Source organism: Nelumbo lutea, chromosome 1 (assembly GCF_056320005.1).
Source record: "Nelumbo lutea isolate HS-2025 chromosome 1, American lotus-T2T, whole genome shotgun sequence".
Lineage (NCBI taxonomy): Eukaryota > Viridiplantae > Streptophyta > Magnoliopsida > Proteales > Nelumbonaceae > Nelumbo > Nelumbo lutea.
The window spans coordinates 10,098,766-10,109,367 of record NC_142684.1 but is presented as its reverse complement, the minus strand read 5'-3'; positions in this window follow the sequence as shown (position 1 = coordinate 10,109,367).

Genomic DNA, 10,602 nt, shown 5'->3' with positions numbered 1-10,602 from the left:
TTTAATCATATATCGTTAATAAAATTGATAGAAAAATACTAAGTTACTTATATGTTAAAACGTTAAACACCTTTATTTATCTATCTATCAGATTCGACACTTTAAACTTATGATAAGAGAAAAATTATAAGAAAAGGAAGGAAATAACATATGAGGCTAACAAAATAATCGGTTTTGGGAATGAATCGATTCGGGAGGGGCGAGAACCGAAACCGACCCAATCATTTATTTCAACATAATCATGGAACCGGATCCTTTATAAATGGTTGGGTCTACTCGGGCCAGTCGGGTGGACCCGAAGCGTTGACAGCCCCTCCAAGAACACGAACGATGAGAGCGATTGTGCTGCAGCGGGGTTGGTATCCCTTTTTCTTCTCCCTTCGGACCTGCACTTCGAGGTAAGGACCTTTCAATACCGCACTCGTTGTTCGTACCTTTGTTATTGAAGCATATGATGTTGTCCTGCGAAGTTGATTTTGGATTCGCACGAATTAATAGATTCTGCTAATGCAATTTCTGCCGTGTCATTGCAGGAACGTTCTAATGGGTTCGCATTGTCAACTGCCGTGTCATAATGGTTGCGATAGTGTAGGCCAACATCGCTTGTATCTGTTTAAACTTTTTATAAGGGCTTATGTTGCTTTATTGCCGTTTTTGTGCTTGTAACGTTTTTCAATTTTCTAATACTCCCCTTGGCTTCTACAGGCATTGCCACTCCAATGAGACTGCGTCGTTGGAGCTGATTCAAGCGTTCGAATTTGAGTAGCAGTCCGCCGAGGCTTTGCATACGCTGGAGTCCAAAATAAGCCACTCTAACCCATTTTTTCTATATTCACTTCTAAACTATTCCTTGTCCACCTGTTTCTGATTTGATATTATTGACAGGTGTAGGGCGTGAGCGCAAAGGAGACTCGGAAGTGATACGGATGCGGAAGCTGCGCAGGTATGTGTTTTTCGTACAATGTCTGCATACCTAAACTATATCATTTTCGGAAGACAAGGTTTGCCGGTCGTGGCAGTGGCTATAATATCCTTGGGTCTTATGGGAGCAGGCACGAAGAATGCCCGACTCACGGGCAAGATACGCAACCTCTCGCGAAGAAACTATAAGGAAGCTGATCAACTCCTCGGTGTAAGCTTCTTAATTCTCAGCTTCATTTGGTGTTCTTGTTTGGATGCATGGGTTACTAAATTTGATTGGTTATATGCGTAGTTTTTGAATTCTCGAGGCGTTGCTACTTTTGGCGATCGGCGTACTAGCTCCTGTGCCTTACCATTGTTCCCGGTTTCGATATCAATGTAAGTATAGGAAACTTCCCGTGCTTAATTCAGTTTTGTTTTCTTTTGACTCCGTAGGATAACTGAATGGATGTTTCTCGTGGGTGTGTGGGTTAATAATTGCTCTATTACCATTGTTGTGCTTGTTATTTTTCTGAATTTGTTAATAATCCTCATCACCGACATTTTCATGCATTGCCGCTTCCAGGAAATTGCATCCGCGGAGCCGATTCAAGCGTTCGAATTGTAACAACGAACAGCCACGGCGTCGCATACGCTGGAGTCCAGAATGAGCCACTCTAACCCATTTCTTCTGTATACACTCGTAAACTTTTTTCTTTCCACCTATTTCTAATTAGATATTTTTCGCAGGTGAATGGCGTGGGCTCAGAAAGAAGGCTCGGAAGTGAAACGGTTTCGGAAGCGGCATGGGTATGCGCTCGTTGTAGAATGTCTGCATCCCTGAATTTGAACATTTTTGGAATATATGGCTTGCCAGTTGTGGAGGTGACCATAATATCCTTGGTTCTTATGGGTGCAGGCACGGAGAATGCTCGACTTACGGGCAAGATGCGCAACCTCTCGCGGCAATACTATAACGAAGCCGATCAACTCTTCGATGTAAGCTTCTCAATTCTCAACTTCGTCCGGTGTTCTCGTTTGTCTGTGTGGGTTACTATTTTGCTTTGGTTACATGCGTAGTTTAGATTGCTCGAGGCTTTGCTACGTTCCCGGTTTTCGATATCAATGAAAGTATAGGAAACATCCCAAGCTTTCTTCAGTTCCGTTTCCTTTTCATTCCGTAGGATAAATGACTGGATGTTGTTGTGGGTGTGTGGGTTACTAACTGCTCAATTGCTGTTGTTTTGCTTGTAACTTTAATTAATTTATTAATAATCCTCATGACTGACACATTCACGCATTGCCACTTTCAGGAGATTGCATCGGCGGAGATGATTCAAACGTTCGAATTGCAGCAGTGATCAGCCAAAGCCTCTCTTACGCTGGAGTCCAGAATGAGCAACTTTAACCTCTTTATTCACTCTTAGACTTTTTATTTCTCCACCTGTTTCTGATTAGATATTCTTGACAGGTGAATGGCGTGGGTACGGAAAGGAGATTCGGAAGTGATACGGATTCGGAAGCGGCACAGGCATGTGATTGTTGTAGAATGTCTGCATTCCTATATTTTAACACTTTTGGAATATAACTTTGCCGGTTGTGGAGTAATATCTTTGGTTCCTCTGGGCAGGAACGGAGAATGCTCGATTTGCAGGCAAGCTGTGGAAGCTCTCACGGCTTTACTATAAGGAAGCTGGTGCAATCTTCGGTGTAAGCTTCTCAACTCTCCGCTTCCTTCTGTGTCCTCTTTTGGGTGTATGGCTTACTAATTTGCTCCGGTTATATTTGTTGGTTTGGATTGCTCGAGGCGTTGCTACTTTTGGGGAGGGCTTTCCGACTATTGCTCCATACTATTGTTTCCGGTTTCCGATAACAATGTAAGTATACAAGACACATCCCTTGCTCAATGGACTTCCATTTTCTTTTAATTCCTTCAGATAAGTGACTGACTATTTGTCATCAAGCTTTGAGTGGTGGCTCGACCGGAAATTGGCTGCCATTCAAGATAGGGCTGTCAACGGGTGGGATCCGAGTACGTTCTAGGTAGAAGCACTCCCGAACAGATCATTAATTGGGACAAAATCTTAGACCCAAAACCGTCCATTTTAACCTAAAATATACGTTGAAACAATAACATAGGTTTAAAACAAAACCATTTAAGCTAAAAAGACCACTTTTCTTATTTAAATCGCGAACTAAAATTTAAACTTTAATCATATATCGTTAATAAAATTGATAGAAAAATACTAAGTTACTTATATGTTAAAACGTTAAACACCTTTATTTATCTATCTATCAGATTCGACACTTTAAACTTATGATAAGAGAAAAATTATAAGAAAAGGAAGGAAATAACATATGAGGCTAACAAAATAATCGGTTTTGGGAATGAATCGATTCGGGAGGGGCGAGAACCGAAACCGACCCAATCATTTATTTCAACATAATCATGGAACCGGATCCTTTATAAATGGTTGGGTCTACTCGGGCCAGTCGGGTGGACCCGAAGCGTTGACAGCCCCTTCAAGAACACGAACGATGAGAGCGATTGTGCTGCAGCGGGGTTGGTATCCCTTTTTCTTCTCCCTTCGGACCTGCACTTCGAGGTAAGGACCTTTCAATACCGCACTCGTTGTTCGTACCTTTGTTATTGAAGCATATGATGTTGTCCTGCGAAGTTGATTTTGGATTCGCACGAATTAATAGATTCTGCTAATGCAATTTCTGCCGTGTCATTGCAGGAACGTTCTAATGGGTTCGCATTGTCAACTGCCGTGTCATAATGGTTGCGATAGTGTAGGCCAACATCGCTTGTATCTGTTTAAACTTTTTATAAGGGCTTATGTTGCTTTATTGCCGTTTTTGTGCTTGTAACGTTTTTCAATTTTCTAATACTCCCCTTGGCTTCTACAGGCATTGCCACTCCAATGAGACTGCGTCGTTGGAGCTGATTCAAGCGTTCGAATTTGAGTAGCAGTCCGCCGAGGCTTTGCATACGCTGGAGTCCAAAATAAGCCACTCTAACCCATTTTTTCTATATTCACTTCTAAACTATTCCTTGTCCACCTGTTTCTGATTTGATATTATTGACAGGTGTAGGGCGTGAGCGCAAAGGAGACTCGGAAGTGATACGGATGCGGAAGCTGCGCAGGTATGTGTTTTTCGTACAATGTCTGCATACCTAAACTATATCATTTTCGGAAGACAAGGTTTGCCGGTCGTGGCAGTGGCTATAATATCCTTGGGTCTTATGGGAGCAGGCACGAAGAATGCCCGACTCACGGGCAAGATACGCAACCTCTCGCGAAGAAACTATAAGGAAGCTGATCAACTCCTCGGTGTAAGCTTCTTAATTCTCAGCTTAATTTGGTGTTCTTGTTTGGATGCATGGGTTACTAAATTTGATTGGTTATATGCGTAGTTTTTGAATTCTCGAGGCGTTGCTACTTTTGGCGATCGGCGTACTAGCTCCTGTGCCTTACCATTGTTCCCGGTTTCGATATCAATGTAAGTATAGGAAACTTCCCGTGCTTAATTCAGTTTTGTTTTCTTTTGACTCCGTAGGATAACTGAATGGATGTTTCTCGTGGGTGTGTGGGTTAATAATTGCTCTATTACCATTGTTGTGCTTGTTATTTTTCTGAATTTGTTAATAATCCTCATCACCGACATTTTCATGCATTGCCGCTTCCAGGAAATTGCATCCGCGGAGCCGATTCAAGCGTTCGAATTGTAACAATGAACAGCCACGGCGTCGCATACGCTGGAGTCCAGAATGAGCCACTCTAACCCATTTCTTCTGTATACACTCGTAAACTTTTTTCTTTCCACCTATTTCTAATTAGATATTTTTCGCAGGTGAATGGCGTGGGCTCAGAAAGAAGGCTCGGAAGTGAAACGGTTTCGGAAGCGGCATGGGTATGCGCTCGTTGTAGAATGTCTGCATCCCTGAATTTGAACATTTTTGGAATATATGGCTTGCCAGTTGTGGAGGTGACCATAATATCCTTGGTTCTTATGGGTGCAGGCACGGAGAATGCTCGACTTACGGGCAAGATGCGCAACCTCTCGCGGCAATACTATAACGAAGCCGATCAACTCTTCGATGTAAGCTTCTCAATTCTCAACTTCGTCCGGTGTTCTCGTTTGTCTGTGTGGGTTACTATTTTGCTTTGGTTACATGCGTAGTTTAGATTGCTCGAGGCTTTGCTACGTTCCCGGTTTTCGATATCAATGAAAGTATAGGAAACATCCCAAGCTTTCTTCAGTTCCGTTTCCTTTTCATTCCGTAGGATAAATGACTGGATGTTGTTGTGGGTGTGTGGGTTACTAACTGCTCAATTGCTGTTGTTTTGCTTGTAACTTTAATTAATTTATTAATAATCCTCATGACTGACACATTCACGCATTGCCACTTTCAGGAGATTGCATCGGCGGAGATGATTCAAACGTTCGAATTGCAGCAGTGATCAGCCAAAGCCTCTCTTACGCTGGAGTCCAGAATGAGCAACTTTAACCTCTTTATTCACTCTTAGACTTTTTATTTCTCCACCTGTTTCTGATTAGATATTCTTGACAGGTGAATGGCGTGGGTACGGAAAGGAGATTCGGAAGTGATACGGATTCGGAAGCGGCACAGGCATGTGATTGTTGTAGAATGTCTGCATTCCTATATTTTAACACTTTTGGAATATAACTTTGCCGGTTGTGGAGTAATATCTTTGGTTCCTCTGGGCAGGAACGGAGAATGCTCGATTTGCAGGCAAGCTGTGGAAGCTCTCACGGCTTTACTATAAGGAAGCTGGTGCAATCTTCGGTGTAAGCTTCTCAACTCTCCGCTTCCTTCTGTGTCCTCTTTTGGGTGTATGGCTTACTAATTTGCTCCGGTTATATTTGTTGGTTTGGATTGCTCGAGGCGTTGCTACTTTTGGGGAGGGCTTTCCGACTATTGCTCCATACTATTGTTTCCGGTTTCCGATAACAATGTAAGTATACAAGACACATCCCTTGCTCAATGGACTTCCATTTTCTTTTAATTCCTTCAGATAAGTGACTGACTATTTGTCATCAAGCTTTGAGTGGTGGCTCGACCGGAAATTGGCTGCCATTCAAGATAGGGCTGTCAACGGGTGGGATCCGAGTACGTTCTAGGTAGAAGCACTCCCGAACAGATCATTAATTGGGACAAAATCTTAGACCCAAAACCGTCCATTTTAACCTAAAATATACGTTGAAACAATAACATAGGTTTAAAACAAAACCATTTAAGCTAAAAAGACCACTTTTCTTATTTAAATCGCGAACTAAAATTTAAACTTTAATCATATATCGTTAATAAAATTGATAGAAAAATAGTAAGTTACTTATATGTTAAAACGTTAAACACCTTTATTTATCTATCTATCAGATTCGACACTTTAAACTTATGATAAGAGAAAAATTATAAGAAAAGGAAGGAAATAACATATGAGGCTAACAAAATAATCGGTTTTGGGAATGAATCGATTCGGGAGGGGCGAGAACCGAAACCGACCCAATCATTTATTTCAACATAATCATGGAACCGGATCCTTTATAAATGGTTGGGTCTACTCGGGCCAGTCGGGTGGACCCGAAGCGTTGACAGCCCCTTCAAGAACACGAACGATGAGAGCGATTGTGCTGCAGCGGGGTTGGTATCCCTTTTTCTTCTCCCTTCGGACCTGCACTTCGAGGTAAGGACCTTTCAATACCGCACTCGTTGTTCGTACCTTTGTTATTGAAGCATATGATGTTGTCCTGCGAAGTTGATTTTGGATTCGCACGAATTAATAGATTCTGCTAATGCAATTTCTGCCGTGTCATTGCAGGAACGTTCTAATGGGTTCGCATTGTCAACTGCCGTGTCATAATGGTTGCGATAGTGTAGGCCAACATCGCTTGTATCTGTTTAAACTTTTTATAAGGGCTTATGTTGCTTTATTGCCGTTTTTGTGCTTGTAACGTTTTTCAATTTTCTAATACTCCCCTTGGCTTCTACAGGCATTGCCACTCCAATGAGACTGCGTCGTTGGAGCTGATTCAAGCGTTCGAATTTGAGTAGCAGTCCGCCGAGGCTTTGCATACGCTGGAGTCCAAAATAAGCCACTCTAACCCATTTTTTCTATATTCACTTCTAAACTATTCCTTGTCCACCTGTTTCTGATTTGATATTATTGACAGGTGTAGGGCGTGAGCGCAAAGGAGACTCGGAAGTGATACGGATGCGGAAGCTGCGCAGGTATGTGTTTTTCGTACAATGTCTGCATACCTAAACTATATCATTTTCGGAAGACAAGGTTTGCCGGTCGTGGCAGTGGCTATAATATCCTTGGGTCTTATGGGAGCAGGCACGAAGAATGCCCGACTCACGGGCAAGATACGCAACCTCTCGCGAAGAAACTATAAGGAAGCTGATCAACTCCTCGGTGTAAGCTTCTTAATTCTCAGCTTAATTTGGTGTTCTTGTTTGGATGCATGGGTTACTAAATTTGATTGGTTATATGCGTAGTTTTTGAATTCTCGAGGCGTTGCTACTTTTGGCGATCGGCGTACTAGCTCCTGTGCCTTACCATTGTTCCCGGTTTCGATATCAATGTAAGTATAGGAAACTTCCCGTGCTTAATTCAGTTTTGTTTTCTTTTGACTCCGTAGGATAACTGAATGGATGTTTCTCGTGGGTGTGTGGGTTAATAATTGCTCTATTACCATTGTTGTGCTTGTTATTTTTCTGAATTTGTTAATAATCCTCATCACCGACATTTTCATGCATTGCCGCTTCCAGGAAATTGCATCCGCGGAGCCGATTCAAGCGTTCGAATTGTAACAACGAACAGCCACGGCGTCGCATACGCTGGAGTCCAGAATGAGCCACTCTAACCCATTTCTTCTGTATACACTCGTAAACTTTTTTCTTTCCACCTATTTCTAATTAGATATTTTTCGCAGGTGAATGGCGTGGGCTCAGAAAGAAGGCTCGGAAGTGAAACGGTTTCGGAAGCGGCATGGGTATGCGCTCGTTGTAGAATGTCTGCATCCCTGAATTTGAACATTTTTGGAATATATGGCTTGCCAGTTGTGGAGGTGACCATAATATCCTTGGTTCTTATGGGTGCAGGCACGGAGAATGCTCGACTTACGGGCAAGATGCGCAACCTCTCGCGGCAATACTATAACGAAGCCGATCAACTCTTCGATGTAAGCTTCTCAATTCTCAACTTCGTCCGGAGTTCTCGTTTGTCTGTGTGGGTTACTATTTTGCTTTGGTTACATGCGTAGTTTAGATTGCTCGAGGCTTTGCTACGTTCCCGGTTTTCGATATCAATGAAAGTATAGGAAACATCCCAAGCTTTCTTCAGTTCCGTTTCCTTTTCATTCCGTAGGATAAATGACTGGATGTTGTTGTGGGTGTGTGGGTTACTAACTGCTCAATTGCTGTTGTTTTGCTTGTAACTTTAATTAATTTATTAATAATCCTCATGACTGACACATTCACGCATTGCCACTTTCAGGAGATTGCATCGGCGGAGATGATTCAAACGTTCGAATTGCAGCAGTGATCAGCCAAAGCCTCTCTTACGCTGGAGTCCAGAATGAGCAACTTTAACCTCTTTATTCACTCTTAGACTTTTTATTTCTCCACCTGTTTCTGATTAGATATTCTTGACAGGTGAATGGCGTGGGTACGGAAAGGAGATTCGGAAGTGATACGGATTCGGAAGCGGCACAGGCATGTGATTGTTGTAGAATGTCTGCATTCCTATATTTTAACACTTTTGGAATATAACTTTGCCGGTTGTGGAGTAATATCTTTGGTTCCTCTGGGCAGGAACGGAGAATGCTCGATTTGCAGGCAAGCTGTGGAAGCTCTCACGGCTTTACTATAAGGAAGCTGGTGCAATCTTCGGTGTAAGCTTCTCAACTCTCCGCTTCCTTCTGTGTCCTCTTTTGGGTGTATGGCTTACTAATTTGCTCCGGTTATATTTGTTGGTTTGGATTGCTCGAGGCGTTGCTACTTTTGGGGAGGGCTTTCCGACTATTGCTCCATACTATTGTTTCCGGTTTCCGATAACAATGTAAGTATACAAGACACATCCCTTGCTCAATGGACTTCCATTTTCTTTTAATTCCTTCAGATAAGTGACTGACTATTTGTCATCAAGCTTTGAGTGGTGGCTCGACCGGAAATTGGCTGCCATTCAAGATAGGGCTGTCAACGGGTGGGATCCGAGTACGTTCTAGGTAGAAGCACTCCCGAACAGATCATTAATTGGGACAAAATCTTAGACCCAAAACCGTCCATTTTAACCTAAAATATACGTTGAAACAATAACATAGGTTTAAAACAAAACCATTTAAGCTAAAAAGACCACTTTTCTTATTTAAATCGCGAACTAAAATTTAAACTTTAATCATATATCGTTAATAAAATTGATAGAAAAATAGTAAGTTACTTATATGTTAAAACGTTAAACACCTTTATTTATCTATCTATCAGATTCGACACTTTAAACTTATGATAAGAGAAAAATTATAAGAAAAGGAAGGAAATAACATATGAGGCTAACAAAATAATCGGTTTTGGGAATGAATCGATTCGGGAGGGGCGAGAACCGAAACCGACCCAATCATTTATTTCAACATAATCATGGAACCGGATCCTTTATAAATGGTTGGGTCTACTCGGGCCAGTCGGGTGGACCCGAAGCGTTGACAGCCCCTTCAAGAACACGAACGATGAGAGCGATTGTGCTGCAGCGGGGTTGGTATCCCTTTTTCTTCTCCCTTCGGACCTGCACTTCGAGGTAAGGACCTTTCAATACCGCACTCGTTGTTCGTACCTTTGTTATTGAAGCATATGATGTTGTCCTGCGAAGTTGATTTTGGATTCGCACGAATTAATAGATTCTGCTAATGCAATTTCTGCCGTGTCATTGCAGGAACGTTCTAATGGGTTCGCATTGTCAACTGCCGTGTCATAATGGTTGCGATAGTGTAGGCCAACATCGCTTGTATCTGTTTAAACTTTTTATAAGGGCTTATGTTGCTTTATTGCCGTTTTTGTGCTTGTAACGTTTTTCAATTTTCTAATACTCCCCTTGGCTTCTACAGGCATTGCCACTCCAATGAGACTGCGTCGTTGGAGCTGATTCAAGCGTTCGAATTTGAGTAGCAGTCCGCCGAGGCTTTGCATACGCTGGAGTCCAAAATAAGCCACTCTAACCCATTTTTTCTATATTCACTTCTAAACTATTCCTTGTCCACCTGTTTCTGATTTGATATTATTGACAGGTGTAGGGCGTGAGCGCAAAGGAGACTCGGAAGTGATACGGATGCGGAAGCTGCGCAGGTATGTGTTTTTCGTACAATGTCTGCATACCTAAACTATATCATTTTCGGAAGACAAGGTTTGCCGGTCGTGGCAGTGGCTATAATATCCTTGGGTCTTATGGGAGCAGGCACGAAGAATGCCCGACTCACGGGCAAGATACGCAACCTCTCGCGAAGAAACTATAAGGAAGCTGATCAACTCCTCGGTGTAAGCTTCTTAATTCTCAGCTTCATTTGGTGTTCTTGTTTGGATGTATGGGTTACTAAATTTGATTGGTTATATGCGTAGTTTTTGAATTCTCGAGGCGTTGCTACTTTTGGCGATCGGCGTACTAGCTCCTGTGCCTTACCATT